Source organism: Gorilla gorilla, chromosome X (genome assembly GCF_029281585.2).
Source record: "Gorilla gorilla gorilla isolate KB3781 chromosome X, NHGRI_mGorGor1-v2.1_pri, whole genome shotgun sequence".
Taxonomy (NCBI): Eukaryota; Metazoa; Chordata; class Mammalia; order Primates; family Hominidae; genus Gorilla; species Gorilla gorilla.
This window is the reverse complement of record NC_073247.2, coordinates 63,069,384-63,086,447: the sequence shown is the minus strand read 5'-3', so window position 1 is coordinate 63,086,447 and position 17,064 is coordinate 63,069,384. Positions and strand designations below refer to the sequence as shown.

The 17,064-nt window shown below is 48.3% G+C and overlaps 1 protein-coding gene across 13 annotated transcripts in view; it reads left to right on the top strand.

Moving 5' to 3' along the window:
* The first annotated feature begins 290 nt into the window (after nt 1-290).
* The window catches only part of LOC101125357 (protein FAM156A/FAM156B), a 29,455-nt gene continuing 12,681 nt past the window's right edge, over nt 291-17,064 (top strand). Inside the window, exons 1-3 of one of the 13 annotated variants that reach the window (XM_031005929.3) lie at nt 291-1,977; nt 9,698-9,771; nt 10,799-10,891. The gene's annotated coding sequence lies outside the window, so the exon portion shown is untranslated. Of the gene's footprint in view, nt 1,978-5,399; nt 9,772-10,798; nt 10,892-11,966; nt 12,157-17,064 lie in introns of those variants that run through there. The other 12 variants (XM_055376949.2, XR_008675709.2, XM_055376951.2 and 9 more) reach the window with 12 other exon arrangements.

Here is a 17,064-nt window from a genome sequence, read left to right as displayed (position 1 = left end):
TCCTGGGTCGTGTGGTCTGTCTCCTGCAAGATGTCACTGACACCCAGAAAATAACCTGGACACAACATCCCTCTTGCAGCTCTCGCAGAACACATGCATCAAACCTGGGATCCCCTGTGCCCTGGTGGGATGGCAGGAGTCTCTAGCTGTTTGGATCATCTTCCCAAACCTTAACTTCACCTTTACATGATGAGGATCTACAGAGCGGCATCTCAGCCCTTTCCTGCAAACGCACGGTGCTTCTGAATGCAGAATTCGGGGCTAGGGAAGGGAGGGGACACAGGTAGATGCCATCTGTGGTCAGGGGGAGGTGTGGGCCCGAGACCGTCTCAGCTGAAATGTAGGAGTAATGGGCACAGACCATTCAAGAGAAATGTATGTTGGGCTGAAGAAAGTAGAAACTACCTCCAGAGTATCTCCTCCATCTCTAAGACATGCACGGTTTAATTCTGTTATTTTATGAGGCTCTTTGCACCATGACACAAGCATGCATAGAGGGCTCCATCATACAGGGGAGAACGAGACCCTGAATGGTCTCACAGTCTAGTGGGGGAGGCATATGTGTTCCTTCAGGCAACAAATATGTATGAAAGTCTTCTACATGCCAGGCACTGCTTGAGGTGTGGGGATACCTCAGGGAATCAAATCAACAGAAATCCCTGCCCTGGATCTGACATTCCCCGAAGAGGACGTGGTAGGTAGCAGACAGCAAACCCTCCACAAGGGAATCTAGGAAACGTTAGAAGTTATGAACCAAAACGTACCCGAGACAGGTCTCAATCAATTTAGAAGTTTATTTTGCCAAGGTTAAGGACGTGCCCCTGACACAACCTCAGGAGGTCCTGACGAAACATCCCCAAGGTCGTCAGGGTACAGCTTCACTTTATACACTTTAGGGAGACATAAGACATCAATCAGTGCATGTACGACGTACATTGGTTCGTTCTGAAAAGGCGGGACAACTACCAAGTCGGCGGGCAGTGGAGGGGCGGTGGGGTCTTACAGGTCATAAGTGGATTCAAAGATTTTCTGATTGGCAATTGCTTGAGTTTATCTAAAGACCTCCAATCCATAGGAGGGAGTGTCTGGGTTAAGATAAGGGGTTGTGGAGATCAAGGTTCTTATTATGCCAATGAAGTCCCCAGGTAGCCGGCTTCAGAGAGAATAGACTGTAAATATTTCTTATCAGACCTTAAAAGTTGCTGGACTCTTAGCTAATTCTCTCCTAGACCAGGAAAAAGACCTGGAAAGGGAAAGGGATTCTCTACAGAATGTAGACTTCCTCACAAGAGATGGCTTTGTAGGCCTATTTCAAAATGTGTCAAAGAAATATATTGTTGGGTGAAACACTTTGACTTCTTTCAGGGCTTATTTGTTATGTGATGCTATACTAGTCAGGCTGGAACTTGGTGTCTTATTGCCACAGTCTTAAGATCTCTGCCTTAACATAAATGCCGGTCAGTTGTGCCTGAATTCCATAGGGAGAAGGGTGTAATGACACATGTCTGACCCACCCTTCCCATCATGGCCTGAACTACTTTTTCAGGCTAACTTTGGAAAAGCTTTGGCCGAGAGGAAGGGTCCATTCAGATGGTTGGGGAGTGGGGCTTAGAATTTTATTTTTAGTTTACAAAGATGATGGGGCCTGTGTTAAAAAGAAAAAATATACAGATCACGGTACAGGGACTGGGAATAGGAGAAGGAACTGGGTGGGCTGTAGGTTAATTATGACACAGAGTGACCAGGGTAGGCTGGGTTGAGAAGGTGACAATTTGACAAAGATGTGAAGGGGGAGGAGTCGGTCAAGCAGATATCTGTGGTGAAGGCCTTCCAGACAGAGGGAACAGCTGGAAAAAAGTCAGAGGCTAAGTCGGTCCGACACGGCACAGACGCCACAAGGACACCAGCGCACCAGCAGGAAGCTGAACAGAAGGCTGGAGGTGCCACGGTGACAGGGACGGGATCCTGTTGGGCCAGGTAAGCTTCTGCTCTGCCAGTGACAAGGAAAGGGACAACGAAGGGCCACAGATGCCAAAAACATGTCTGTGCAGCCTGCAGGGTTCAGGCGAAGGAGGGACCCGGGCAGGAGCAGTCAGAACCAGGATGGCTTGGGCAGTGAGCTAGGACAGGCAAGGGGGCTGACACAGCCCACCTGGACTTGACGTGCTAATCTGGGTGGTCATGTCCTTGTTGCCGTGGACATCTGTGTTTTGGCGACAGAACCACATACTCGATTAGGAGGCTTGAACCCAGTCAACAGTCCTCCTTCCCTACAGACCCTGGGGGAGGCCCACGTGCACTTGCCATGGGGTACTCGGACAGTTTGGTGAACCCATCACTGCAGTCCCACTGGGAGGCCACAACTGAGCCTGGTGGAGTAACATACTGGCTGAGACATATTTAAAAATTCTGGCAGGGTGTGGTGGCTCACGCCTGCAATCCCAGCAGTTTGGGAGGGTGAGGCAGGCAGATCACTTGAGGTCAGAAGTTCGAGAACAGCCTAACATGGTGAAATGCTGTCTCTACAAAAAATACAAAAAAATTTCACGGGTGCAGTGGCACACGCCTGTAATCCCAGCTACTTGGGTGGCTGAGGCAGGAGAATCGCTTGAACCCAGGAGGTGGAGGTTGCAGTGAGCTGAGATTGTGCCACTGCACTCCAGCCTGGGTGACAGAGCTAGTCTCTATCTAAAATAAACAAATAATTGTGTAGCCTCTTTTACTAGGAGTTCTGGAATTAGGGAAGAGAGGAAAGTTACAACCCTCCTCCCCAACTCCAGGGGAGGAGAATCTCATTGCACAGATGTCCTCTGTTCACTCGATTCTCCTGGAGCATTTCTAATGCACACAGAGCTGCTACCATCATAGCCATTACTGACCAAGTACTCTGGGTGAAATTCCTTTATTAACTGAATAAACTTGTTCTGAAGTGCTGACCGGACACTCTGGGGACAGGGGGAGGTTTCGGCTGTATCCTTGCTGGCAGATGACCCCCACACTTGGGGGGTAAGGAGAGCCATGGCAGAATTCAACCCACGGTCCCCTAGGAGTACACGGGAGACCACCCTACCCTCACCTGAGGGATGTGTGCGGTGCAAGGGTTGGGTCAGGGCAGACTCTTCAGAAGAGGGGAGGTTTGTGCGGCAGGCACTTTGATTCTGCACAGCTTACAGTCCAGAGAGCCGAAGAACAAGAGGAACCAGATTCCCATTCTCAGTCTGTTGATTTCCACACCACATTTGGAGTCTGATCAACTCCACAGCTGTGTTGCAGCCGCTAACGCTGCCTCTGCTCTGTTTGCCTCTAGATTCTTCTTATCTGTTAAATAAAGTGAGGCTGATGGAGATGTAATTTAGGGCGGGGGTGGATTGCAAGTGTCTCTGTGATAGGGCAAAGCGCCTCCCGGTGGAGGCGCAGAAGCTAAACTCGACTGGTAGCTGTGAGGCAAGGGACGCCAGGGCAGCTCCTGTGGACTGTGTTAGAACTTTTCAGGGTGGCTTTGCCCTGCCAGGGGCCTGGATCTCACAGGGGGACGTCGTGTTAGGACCAAGCTGACTGTCCCATCACAGAATAATATCTGCAGCTCAGCATGGGGAGCATAAGCAAAGTACGTTGTCGTGAGTTTAAAGAGGCCTGGCTTTGGAGTCTGACAGAACCCACGTGTGAGTCCCAGATCCAGCCTTTTCTGCCTCAGTGCCCTGACCTCTTTCAGCTTGGTTCCTTATCTGTAGATGGGAGTTTGATACTTACCTCTCTGGGTCTTTCGGAAATCAACACTGTACATGAGTAGCACACAGTAGGTCCTCAACAACCAGGCTCCAGGGAGAGCCATTCACACTGTGCCATGTTAGAGGCACATCAGTGTGCAGGCCAGCGTGCCAGGACAGTGGGAGTCCAGTCTACCCTCCAGCCAGGGTTTGGGCTTGGGCTGATGGTGGCAGGACCAGGGCCATTTCCATCTTTTCTCTTTTATTGTCCATATGTCCAAAGCAGACACTTCCATTCATATTCAGGTGTGCAATGCTAGGAGCTGAAATAACAGGCTGTAGTGAATGAAGCGAAGCCTCACAGTTCACTCTATGGCAGGAAGAACCAGCTGTGAGGCAGGTCCTCAGCCCACATCACTTCATGGTACTGAACCTGGGGCCACAATTTCAAACTCCATGTTCACACATGATGAGTCTATAGGAATGAAGGAGAGATCTATGTTGTGTATCTTTATTATTATTGTTTTTATTGTATATATTTAAGGTATAAAACATGTTGTTATACACACACACACACAGTGAAATAATTGCTACAGTCAGGCAAATGAACCTGTCACCTTCCTCAGTTACCTTCCTGCATCCTATTTTTGCAAGTAAACTTTTCCTAAAAACCCTACTCTCACGTGACATTCCAGTTGGTTGGCCCACTGGGGGAATTTTCATGAATCCCCATCATGTGCTATTCAGTAAAAATATCAAACCCACTAAGCATGCCTTTTCATCCAGTTGCTCCCTAGGTAAAGTATAATTTTCTCTCCTTCACTTGAGAGCTGAAGGTAAGGAGCAATCAGGCAGCGGTTGATGGAGCAAGTGCAGGCCAGACAGAGGGAAGGGCGGATGTGAGGCGGCAGACACGAGAGAGAGACAGCGAGAGAGCGAGCGTGCACGCTAGAGAGAGAGAGGCCTGGTAGTAGCTGGGGCCTGATACCCCTAATCCAGGAGGCTGGACTTTATCCTAAGGGCAGCAGGCAGCCCTAGTAGAATTTGAAAAGGTTTGACGTGACCAGATTAGCAGTCAAGAAAGGTGCCCCACTCACTGGGACAGAGAATGCGTGGGAAGGGGTCAAGACTGGCAGCAAGATGAGCTATGAATTGTTGGTGGTCATCAAGGAGGGAGATGAGGGTGACTGGGACTAGGGAACTTCCTGTGGTGATGGAGAGGAGTCAGTGTCAAGGTCTCACTTAGAAAAACTTGGGAGGTCTAACTGGCCAGGCTCGGTCAACTGTGGGGGTGGTAAGAGGCAGCAATCAAGGATGGCTTTCAAGATCTTTGGCCCAAGCTGCTGGGTAGAGGGTGGTGCCTGTCACTGAGTCAGGCAGCACAGGAGGAGGGGCAGGCGTGCTGAGAGTGGGGATGGGTGCGTTCACTTTGGGACATGCTGAGCAGTACTTGCTATGGGACTCAACGACTTATGACTTGAATGACTTCGCAGAGCTGACCTAACCTCCCTGTGCTTACCGTGCCTCATCTGTAATAGGAGAATAAGAATAATTAGAAAAAATAACTAATTAGTTTCATTTGTTGAGTCTAGGAGAATGTTCTCCTTTTATACTGCAGAGTGGTATTTTCTTGTCAGGTCTTCCCAAGTAAAATGGGAATGTCTCGACTTGCCCATACAGTGGCTTGATTTTACCTGTCTGCTTTGGGTATCACCACCATTCGGCATGTATTGCCAATACTAAACAAATAAGTAAATACATAAATTCAAAGTAACAGGTGTTTATTATCACGTGTGTGCTGTAATAGCCCATCAGCCTGTCCCTCAGACAAATAAACTCTCTTTAAATCTTCTAAACTTCCTCTTGAAGCCCACCTCTCCCTCCAGGGGCTGGGTAGGGCATTTGGGACCCAGGATCTCTAACACTCTCTTCTCTGGGAAGCCATCTCCCACTGCCCAGGATGCTGGATGGGAGGTGAGTGCAACGGGCCTGTGGGGTTGTCAGTTGGCGGAAGAAATCTGTAGATCCAGGGAGAGAATCGAGCCACATGTGTGGATTTGGAAATGACAGTGTGTGGCTGCACAGCACGAAGGGGATGAAGTCACAGACACCTGGATTTAAATCGAGACTCCACCATTTATTTCTTGTATGACTTTGGGGAGGTTACTTAATCTCTTTGTGGCTCAGTTACTTCATTTGTAAAATGAAATGATAATATTCTGGGAGAATGGTTCATGTTTCCTTCCTTCATAAACTGCTGTTCACGAGGCGGCTTCTTCCAGGGTTAAAAAGGAATCTACTATCCATGTATCTGCTAGGACAGACATTGTTGCGTGTCACTTGACTCCTGAAATACGCCACGGTAAAGAAATCTCTGTAAACTTTCGTGTTCTGGGAAGTCACTGACCACACAGGACCAATTATTCTCCATGAGACTTAGATAAGGGATGCTGTCTGTCCACTCTGTGCCGTGACTCCCAGATGGCAGACACCACCAGTCCTTGTTCTTTTGTCTCATGAATGTGTTGTAACCAAGCGAGTTATAGAGAAACGCCACACTTTGACACAAATTAAGGGGACCTTTATTAGCTGGCGACCTAGAGGCAGCTAACGCTCAAAATTCTCTCGGCCCCAAGGAAGGGGCTAGTTTTGTTTTTATATCGTGGTCTAAGCAGGGGAGGGGGGAGTTTAGCTGAAGCAATTTTACAGAAGCAGAATAGGCAAAAAGTTAAAAAAAAAAAAAAAACTAATTGGTTATAGAAGCAGTTACAAAAAATAAACAGTTCCAGGTGCAGGGGCTTAAACTATGATTAAGAGATAAATGCAGGGGCTTTTAGGTACCTTCCGCCGAGCACGTTCCCGAGCTGTTGGTACAGCCTGCCTCAATATCTTACCAGCAGGTGTATTCTTGGATGTGCTTGGAGTCAGCTTGCACTAGTTATTCCCTTAAGGGGGATAAAGGGGACTGGAAGTGAAGAAACTAAAATGGAGTCTGTCCGGCTCTCTCTGCTAGGAAAGAGTCACTCAGGTTAAAACAAGGTAGGGTGTCACAAATGATTCACTTAGACGGGAAGTCTGTCCTCCTAAAAGTAGCTAGGCACAGAGAGAAACATTCCCTGTTCAGCTGGCTGAGACTTCTGCCGATTAAAAAAAAAAAAACAACCCTGCCCCATAAATCTCCCCACTGAAACCGGTGTACTCCTTCCTACGAAAGTAAAAGACACCCCCGCCCCGCCCCGGTTACCCCAACAGTGTGATTTCCACTTCTGGGGCGCTCTCCCTAAGGCAGTAGCCTGAATAATTTCAATGTATTGGATTGTTTGGTTTCTGTCTTCACCAAGGTGCATTTATCATTCATGCAAAAACAGTAAAAAAAAAAAAAAGAAACAGCACCTGTCGGTTCTCAGCGGCGCGCCCTAGCTCAAAACTCCCAGCCAATCACAGGAGAAGTCGGCCGCCTCCCAACCCTCCAGCCCAGTTCCCACGTCCCTCGCCCGGGAAGTCACGTCCGCTACAGGGAGCGTCTTCCCATGGCCTCCGGAAGCATTCGGCAGTCCACAAGCCACGCTTCAGAGAAGCCGCTCCGGGAACGCCGCGGCGCACCTCCGGAAGGGATGACCTCCACGCCTTCTCCCCTCGCAGTCCACCCGAGTGGCGTGGGTCGCGAGAAGCCACCCAACCGCTCCGTCTTCCGGCTCCGGCGGTCCGCGGCAGCCAATCAAAGGTTCAGTTTCTCAGCGGCGTCGCATCCCTGTGACGTGAGCACATCCTCGCCGGCGCCCCCTTCCGCGCTGCGGCGCCTCTAGCCCGCCGGAGGGCGGCTCCTCTCGATGGTCTTAACCCTTCAATTACGAGCGGGCGGCGCTGCGTTTCCAGGGCAGAGGAAACGAGGCGCCGCGTTGGCGCTTGGACGGCGGGAACCGGCTCCGGAGCGAGAACGCGCGTGAGAGAGCCCGAGAGAGACGGAGAGCGAGCGAGCGCGCGGGAGAGACTGAGAGCGGGGGGTGGGAGAGAGACAGAGCGAGAGGCCGAGACCGAGGCCGTCCCTAGCACAGGCCAGGGTGTCTTGGGACTCGAATCCCTGGGTTGGGCTGGCCGGGAGTGGGGCTTTCGAAGGAAGCGGGTGATTTTCCACGTCGTCCATATCTCCCCGGTGTGGGAATGGCGGTCGTGCACTCTGGGGGTGGCGTTGTTCTCGTTCCCTACTTGGGGGTGGCCTTTTTCAGCGGAGAAAGAGGATGCCGTGGGCATTGGTAGCCGGCGGGACTACACTTGGGCTAGGATCAGTGTTCAGCGGGTTCAGAAATCACCGTGTCCTTGGCATCACCTCCCTCCCCACCTCCTCTCCCATCGCACAGCAGGAGACAGTGACTGGAGGGTTTTCAAGGAGGACTGCATTGCCCCTATTGAAACAAACCGTCCGTCCGACAAACCCTTTCTCCGACGTGTGACAGAGGGACGGTCGTAATGTGAAATACGACTAGACATGCGTTTAATGGGCGGTGTGATTGCTGCATTCGTGCGCAATGAATGGTCCAGGCCATTTGTGTCCAGTAGCCGCACAAGCTGCAGGGTCTCATGTTTGGAGAAGGAGGGCCTCTCCGCCGTCCACCTTGCTGGAGTACAGGCGACCCTGGGCGGTAGCCCTCTCCGCCATCAGAAATGTGGTGCTCTGAGTAGCCACAGATTCCCATCTGCATCTCCAATACCATTTCCCTCTACTCACTGACCCGTTGGGTGCGTTGGATTTGTGCGTGGGTGTGAGGGTAGTTTGGTGTGTTTGCTTGCAAATGGAAAAGCGAATGGCCTTGGTTGGCTGAGCTTATCAGGGCACTAGCAGTGGAGAGAGAAAGGACTACTGTATTCTTAGGAGCAGAATCTCAACAACTTCCTATAAAACGGGCAGTGTGTCTTACCTGGAATGCTTTGGCATTTAATAAAATGTCCTGTGAATACTTTTCATAGGGAAGCACTGTTTTTACTGTTTCTGGTTGGACAGTGGTTACATTTCAAATCGTAGTTCAGAATTCGTGAAATACCCAAATTAAATCTCTACGTGGCAGTAATCCATTTTCTTTCCTTGGTGTGTGGTTGGAAGATTAATTTGAGATAAGTGTTCAGTTCTGGGCTGGGCAATCGTGCCGGGCACGGGAAATTCAGGTTCTTTAAGGGAAAGGCCTGATGTGCTAAAACGAAATCTATACCGTGTGTAGCCGCTTATGAGAATATGAAACTAAGGAGAGCCACAGGTAAGTATATGTCTATGAGTGCGAATTAAAACGGGTGACAATATAAAGAGAGATTGGTGTCACAAATGGTGGAGTGACTTTTGTATTTCAGCAGACCTCAGTGAGAAATGGTCACCACCACTCCCTAGATGTGTGACCTTGAGTGAGTTGCTTAACCTCTCTGATCCTGTTACCTCATCTGCAACTGGGGATGAGAATATATATCATAGCATGCCCTGGGAGAAGCTGTTCCTGACCACCTGGGCTATGGTGATTTTGACTTCCTCTGTGTCAGAAGTACCCCCGTCTCATGCCTGCCATAGTTGTCTTTTTGTTTTGTTTTGTGATTTCAGATGGACTCACCGTGTCACCCAGGTTGGACTGCACTGGCCTCAACCTCCTGAGTTCAAGTGATCGTCCCACCTCAGCCTCCCCAGTAGCTGGGACCATAGCTGTGCAGCATCATGCCTGGCTAATTTTTTAAATTTTTTGTTGAGATGGTGGTCTCGCCCTGTTGCTCAGGCTGGCCTCAAACTCCTGGGCTGAAGCAGTCCTCCCACCTCAGCCTCCCAAAGTGCTTGGATTAGAGGCGTGAGCCACCATTCCTGGCTCCTTGGACAATATTTTATTCCTCAGATTAAGACACGTCCTTGGGATGGGGCTGCATTGGATAATTCACTGAAGGCACCGCTGAATGGAGTGAGCCCTCAGTAAATACCTGGAGGAATGTGACCTGGCCAGTGAGGTTATTTTCTTTTGTAGGTGAGAGGTGTAGCAGTCACTCGGCCTACACCCACAGCATCGACCTTGTGAACCCAGCGACCTGACTGCCTTGGGTGAGTCTAGGCAAGCTCCATTCTCGCCAGAGCGGACTTGCTCCTTGTCTTCCTCTTGCTGCTCTGGCCACTCTTCTTGGTCCCTCCCCTGTTCCCCTCCCTGGACTCCCGGTTGTAGTCCCGCTGCTTTTCTGTGTACTCACCTGCTGGGAGACCCCTGATGCCAGCACCACGCTTCACTGCTGTCTTCATTTTCTTCTTTCTTTCTTGAAAGTGGGCATTGCTGGCTTTACTGACTACCTGTTCTTTTGTTACAAAGCTGCTAAAAATTGTATCTCTTCCACTCCAGACCCAGTAGGATAGAGATGATCTGTGTAGGCATCAAAAATGTAGAACATCTGCAAGTCATGTGTAGGACAGACTCTTTCCTCAATCTGTGTGGCGTTGTGTGGCTAGGAGTTAGATTCCTTTGCCATGACATGGCACAAGACTAGGAGCACGGTTTTCAGCACCCAGAGAACTTGCACAGACCTTAGACATTTTGCTGTAGGATTTTGCCACTTCTAGAAAAAAGTCCATGTGGCCGGGCGTGGTGGCTCACGCCTGTAATCTCAGCACTTTGGGAAGCCGACGTGGGCAGATCACAAGGTCAGGAGTTCGCGACCAGCCTGGCCACCGTGGTGAAACCCCGTCTCTACTAAAAATACAAATATGAGCCGGGTGTGGTGGCGGGTGCTTGTAATCCCAGCTACTCCAGAGGCTGAGGCAGGAGAATTGCTTTAAACCAGGAGACGGAGGTTGCAGTGAGCTGAGATCATGCCACTGCACTCCAGCCTGGGCGACACAGTGAGACTGTCTCAAAAAAAAAAAAAAAAGTCCATATTTAATTGGGATTATTAAATGAAATCTGTATCTTTAAACTGAAATAAATGCATTTTATTATCTCATATTATTGTGGAAGATTGAAAAAAGCATCACATGGGACTGGCTTAATTTTGAAAAGAAACACAAAGCTCTTCCTGGCGCTCATCTGCAGGGCGTAGTCTGGATTCATTTGCTTAGCTGTTCTCTTTCTCCTTCCGCACAGGAGAATTGAAGCGAATGAGAGTGGGGAGTGTGAGAGGTGCGCTCGGTGCAGCATTTCTGGCATGGGAACAGAACTGGCCAGGAGGAGGTGACGGTAAGGATTCGCAGCATTGCACCCGATCCCCGGGCAGCTGTGGACATGCGGGTCAGCCGCTAGGACTCTGCCGTCTGAACTCTTCCCTCAGGATTACTTTCTCGCTTAGGTATCAGGGGAGGCTGAACACCCAGAGAGGCAATGCCACCAGGGGTGTGTTCATCTGCAGTCAGGGAGACCTGGGAGGGAATTCTGTCCCTGAGTGGTTGTGTGATCTGAGGGAAGTTACTTGACCTCTCCATGCAGGAATTTCTGCCTTTGCAACGTGGGAAAATATGGATTCTGCAGGGTTGACTTGACATTCTCAGTGAGATGTTTATCACGGGCCCCACATCCTTCTTGTTTCATTTGATAGATATTTGTGAGTGTCCACTGGGCTCAAGGCTCTGTGATGGGTGAACAAGACAAAGTCCCTGGCCTCTGTCAGCTCCTGGGCTAGTGGGTTGACAGAGAAATAACCATCTGTTGACAGCTGAGTGGGATTGGGGCTGGGACAGGGGAAATACAGGGCGTTTTAGGAGCTTGGAGAAGGCTTCCTGGGAGAAGTGCTATCTCAGCTGAGTCATGCAGGGTGAATGAGAGGTGAAAGTCTTGCCAATGGCCATGGCAGTCCCAAACTACAGGCACCCATCACTATACCCGGCTAATTTTTATTTTTAGTAGAGATGGGGTTTCACCCCGGTGGCCAGGCTGGTCTCGAACTGCTGACCTCAAGTGATCCACCCGCGTCAGCCTCCCGAAGCAGGGATTACAGGCGTGAGCCACTGTGCCCAGCGTGATTGTAAATGTTAATCATGTCCACAAATACCTTCCCAGCAACAACTAGAGTAGCATTTGACCAAAAGGGGCCAGGCACCAAGCCTGGCCGAGTTGACTGATAAAACCATCACAGCGAGGGATTGGTACCCAGAGACATCACCTCTCATGCTGAAGGTCTGACCGGTAAACTGTCTGGGTTCCCTGTCTCCAGTAGTCCTTCTCTCTCTTCAGTAGCTGCATGACATGATGCAGGAAACTTGAGGCTGTGGTGTTTCATGCAGAGATTTTTGATACAAGGTCTTTTACCTGGGGGCAGGTGCCTGTTGAAGAAATGACATTGGTGAGATGATGAAGGAAGGGAAGTCACATGTATTGCTGCAGCTGCTCCCCTCCGCACACACAACGGACTTCTCTAGGCCTCACTGTCCTTAATGCCTCTGTCAGGGATCATGAGCAACTCCATGGGTGTGGTTTGAGAATCTCTGGATGAACCTACACATAGGACGGTAAAATGTTTCATTTCACAAAATTGCTGGAGGGAGAAAGAGAGAAAAGAGAGCGATGACTATGCAGGCCGGTTGTCAGTTGATGTCTCCAGAATCTTCCCATTTCTTTTTTTTCTTTTTCTTTTTCTTTTTTTTTTTTTTTTTGAGACAGAGTCTTGCTCCGTTGCCCAGACTGGAGTGCAGTGGTGCAATCTCGGCTTACTGCAACCTCCGCCTCCTGGGTTCAAGTGATTCTCCTGCCTCAACCTCTCTATTACCTGGGATTACAGGTGCCCACCACCACACCCAGCTAATTTTTTTGTATTTTCCGTAGAGATGGTGTTTCGCCATGTTGGCCAGGCTGGTCTCAAACCCCTGACCTCAGGTGATCTGCCTGCCTCGGCCTTCCAAAGTGCTGGGATTGCAGGCATGAGCCACCACACCCGGCTCACATTTCTTCTCATAAAAGTGTTTGTGGCTGGGAACAGTGGCTCACGCCTATAATCCCAGCACTCTGGGAGGCTGAGGCATGCAGATCATGTGGAGCTCAGGAGTTCCAGACCAGCCTAGGCAACATGGCAAAACCCCGTCTCTACAAAAAATACAAAAATTAGCCGGGCATGGTGGCTCACGCCTGTAGTGCAAGCTGCTCAGGCGTCTGAGACTGGAGGATCCCTTGAGCCCAGGAAGCAGAGGTTTCAATGAGCCGAGGTTTTGCCACTGCACACCAGACTAGGTAACAGAGCGAGTCCCTGCCTCAGACAAACAAACAAAACAACAAAAGAAACGTGGGGGATGGGGGTTGTAAGGTCTTTTCTCTCTCTGAGAATTGGCTTTCTACATGTAGAAATAGATCCTGAGAGAGTCCTTGTGACACATGAGAATTGGCTGGGAGATAATTGGGTTAAGATCATTTTCCAAACGTTTCACACATTAACTGTTTGTGTCAGATAGTGGTGGCCCAAAGGATGTCAGGGAACTAACTCGTAGGAAAGATAGATTGCAATTTCTGAAAAGTTAAGAACTCTTTCTGGGATGTGTGTGTGTGTGTTTATATATGTTTGTGTTCAGTACATATTCAAACTGTTCCTGATACGGTTCTGTCTTTCTTGCCCCAGTGTGTGCTGATAGCCACGATTTGGTGAATAAACATTCAGAGGACCAGTATCCTCTGAAGAAAACTAGTGAATTCTTGGTTTCCACGTTTGTCAAAAGAATAGAGCCTGGGAGGCTGATCTAAAGTTTCCATTTAGCATTTAATGTCAATTTTTGGTTGCACTCATCCAAGATGTATTTATCAAAACAATACAGAGAGCTACCCTTATCGCAAAATATGCCATTGGGTTTTTCCACTTAACCTACAGCAAGATTGACTTTTTTCCCTCAGGAGTACAGTTCTGTGAGCTTTGACACGGGCATACATTCTTGTCACCACCACCACAGTCGGGATCCAGAACAGTCCCATCACCCCAGGACGCTCCCTGGAACTGCCCCATTGCGGTTACCCCTTCTTCATCCATCATCCCTGGTGTAAAGTGATCTGTTTCCTTCCCTCTAGTTTTGTCTTGGGGAGAGTGTTATGTCAATGACACCATACAGTTTGTGGCCTTGTGAGGCGGGCTTCCTTCTTTTGGCCCGACGAACATCTCGGATGAGTGTCAGATGCCTCTGTCACAGGCTATTGTTTTTTCATGAAGCCAGTTTCACTGTGTGGAAGACCACAGGTGTTCAGCCATCCTTCTACTGAATGACATTTTCCTCTGTCCAGTGTGGGGCAGTTTCGCATCGAGCCGCTTTTACAATTCAGTGCGGGCTTTTTTGTGAACCTAAGTTTTCATTTCTCTAGGGTAGATACCCAGGAGTGGGATGGCTGGGTCCTATGGTAAACATCTGTTTGACTTACAAGAAACTGCCAAACTGCTTCTCAAAGTTGCTGTGCTATTTCGCCCTCCCAGCTGCAAAGTGTGAGAGTTCCAGTCACCCAACATGTTCTCGCTTGGCCTTGCCAGTCTCCATGGTGTTAATTTGCATTCCCCTAAGGCTGAATTATGTTAAATATGGTTTCTTGCACTCCCATTCAAGTCTTTCCCCCATTTTCTAGTTGGGGTGTTGATTTTCTTATTGTGGAGTTTTGAAAACGCGCCATGTATTTTGGATATAAGATCTGTCAGGTTGGTGATTCTCAAACATTTCCTCCTAGTGGTGCAGCTTTGATTTTCATTCTCTGAACACACTGGCTCTTACACAGCCAAAGTTGTGTTGTGTTGTATTGTGTTGTGTTGTATCGTATCGTATCGCATCGCATCGCATCGCATCGCATCGCATCGCATCGCATCGCATCGCATCCTATCCTATCCTATCCTATTCTATTCTATTCTATTGTATTCTATCCTATTCTATCCTATTCTATTCTGTTCTATTCTGTTCTATTTATTTATTTAGAGACAGGGGCTCGCTATGTCGCCCAGACTGGAGGGCAGTGGCTCGATCTCGGCTCACTGCAGCCTCTGCCTCCTGGGTCGAGCAATTCTCCTGCCTCAGCCTCCCCAGTAGCTGGGGACTACAGGTATGTGCCACCATGCCAGGTAATTTTTGTATTTTTTGGTAGAGACAGGGTTTCACCATGTTGGCCAGGCTGGTCTCGAACAACTGAACTCTAGTGATCTGCCCACCTTGGCCTCCCGAAGTGTTGGGATTACAGGCAGGAGCCACCACGCCCGGCCAGAGCCAGAGTTTTAAATTTTGCCAAACTCCTATCCATCCATCTTTCCTTTCCATGGATCATGCATCTCAGGTCATGTCCTAGCCTCCCCTCACAAAGATGTCCTCCTACGGTTTCTACCAAAAGTCATAGTATTGAACTTTGGCGTGTAGGTCTCTGAACCCTTTTTCCTTAATTGCGTGTAAAGGTTGAGGTTGAGGTGCATCTTTTTGCATAAGGATAGGCCACCTCATGTATTGAAAAGCTTATCCCTTCTCCATTGGATTCCCTCTCACACCCATGTCAAAACTCATTGGACGCATTTCTATGGATGGATTCATGGACTCTATTTTATTCCATGGATCTACTCGTCTACCCCTGTAAGCCAGCAATCTCGATTATTACAGCTTTAGAGCAAATCTGAAAATCTGATAATATCATCTCTCTAAAATACCTTCTGCTTTTTGAAACATCAGATATTCCACGTGAATTGTAGAATCTGCTTGTTTATGCATGCAAATGTCCCTCAAGGATTCTGATTGGCAGGCACTGCATTCATTCTACAGATCAAGTTGGGGACAATGGACTGTTAACTTTTTTGGGTCTTTAAATATGGGAACACATTGTTTCTCTCCATTTAACTAAATCTTCTTTGATTTTTTCATTACCGTTTAATAGTTTTGGGCATACAGACCCCGTCCACGTATTTTAGCTTTATACATAACCATTTCATTGTGTTTGTAGCTTTTGTAAAACAGTATTATTTCTTAAATTTAGGTTTCCAGTTACTCATAGGATTGTTTTCCGTGTGTTGAGTTTCTCTCCTGTATCGCTGCTAAGCTCTCATTAATGAGCACTAAGCTCTTATTAGCTCTGAGAGTCTGGGGGAGATACATTGGTTGTTTCATGTAGACGATCACAGGACCCATGAAAAGGAGTACTTTGGTTTCTTGCTTTCTCCAGTGTGTGCCGTGATCCTTCTGGCATTATAGCACTGACTAGGCCTCAGCGTGACGTTGAATAGCTGTGGTGAGAGTGGACGTCCTTGCCTGGTTCTCATCCTTAGGCAGAAAGCATCCAGTCGTTGACCATTAAGTGGCTTGTTAGTTGTAGGTTTGACTGTACACGCCCTTTTTCAGGTTGAGGAAGTTGTCTTGTGTTCCTAGTGTGCTAGAGCTTTTATATCACCAGTGGACTTTGAATCTTATCAAATGGTTTTTCTGCATAGCTTGATGTGATCCTGTCATTTTTGTTCTTCATCTGATCTCTCAATCTGTGGGTTACATTGATTGATTTTCAGGTGTGGGAAGAACAACCCTTGCATTCCCGCTATAAAACCCACTTGATCGTGGCTTATTATTCTTCTCACATATTGCTCAATTCAAACTGCTAGGTTTTGTTCAATACTTTGGTGCCTGTATTAGGAAAGAATACTGGTCTGTCCTTTTCTTGGTATCCCTGCGGTGCTGGCCTCATAAAATCAGTGGGGCGCATTCCCTCTGCTTTGTTTCCTAGAAGAAGTTGTGTAAGTTGGTGATATTTCTTCATTAAACGTTTGGTAGACTTGGCCAGTGAAACTGTCTTGGCCCAGAGATCTTTTTGCAAATGTGTTTGCCTGTGAATTCAACTTCTTTAAAACATATAGGACTGTGCGCACAGTTCAGTGTTTGAAATCCATCCTGTGTGAGTTTCCGTAGCTTGTGGTTTTCAAGTATGTGCTACATTTCCTCTGACCTGTGGAATGTGAATCTGTAGAGTTGCGTGTATTCTTACCATATTGACCCTTTTCTGTTTTCTGGGTCTGGAGTGAAATCTCTTCTTGCATTCCTGATATTGGTAACTTGTTTCTTTGCCCTCTTTTTTCCCAGCCAGTCCTGCCACGGGTGTATCAATTTCATTGATCACTTCAAAGAACTAGCTTTTTTTTTTTTCTGGATTAATTGAATTCATCTATGTGTTTTTCTGTTTGAAGTCTCCTGGGGGTTTATGCTTCTGTTGTTTAGCAAAATAAATTCTTATCCACACTAGGAATTTGGAAACGATTTCCATAGGCGTGAGCAGCCTTTTCGACTAGATGCAAACCCAGTGGTCAGGAAGGCGAACATACAAAAGGGTGTGTCCCCATGGTGCAAACGCTTACAGTTGAGTAAAAGTCTCCCTTGTGAGTGGATGAAAATGAACGCTCATGGGCAGAGCACCTGTGAGTCACACATTGATTATTCTACAAA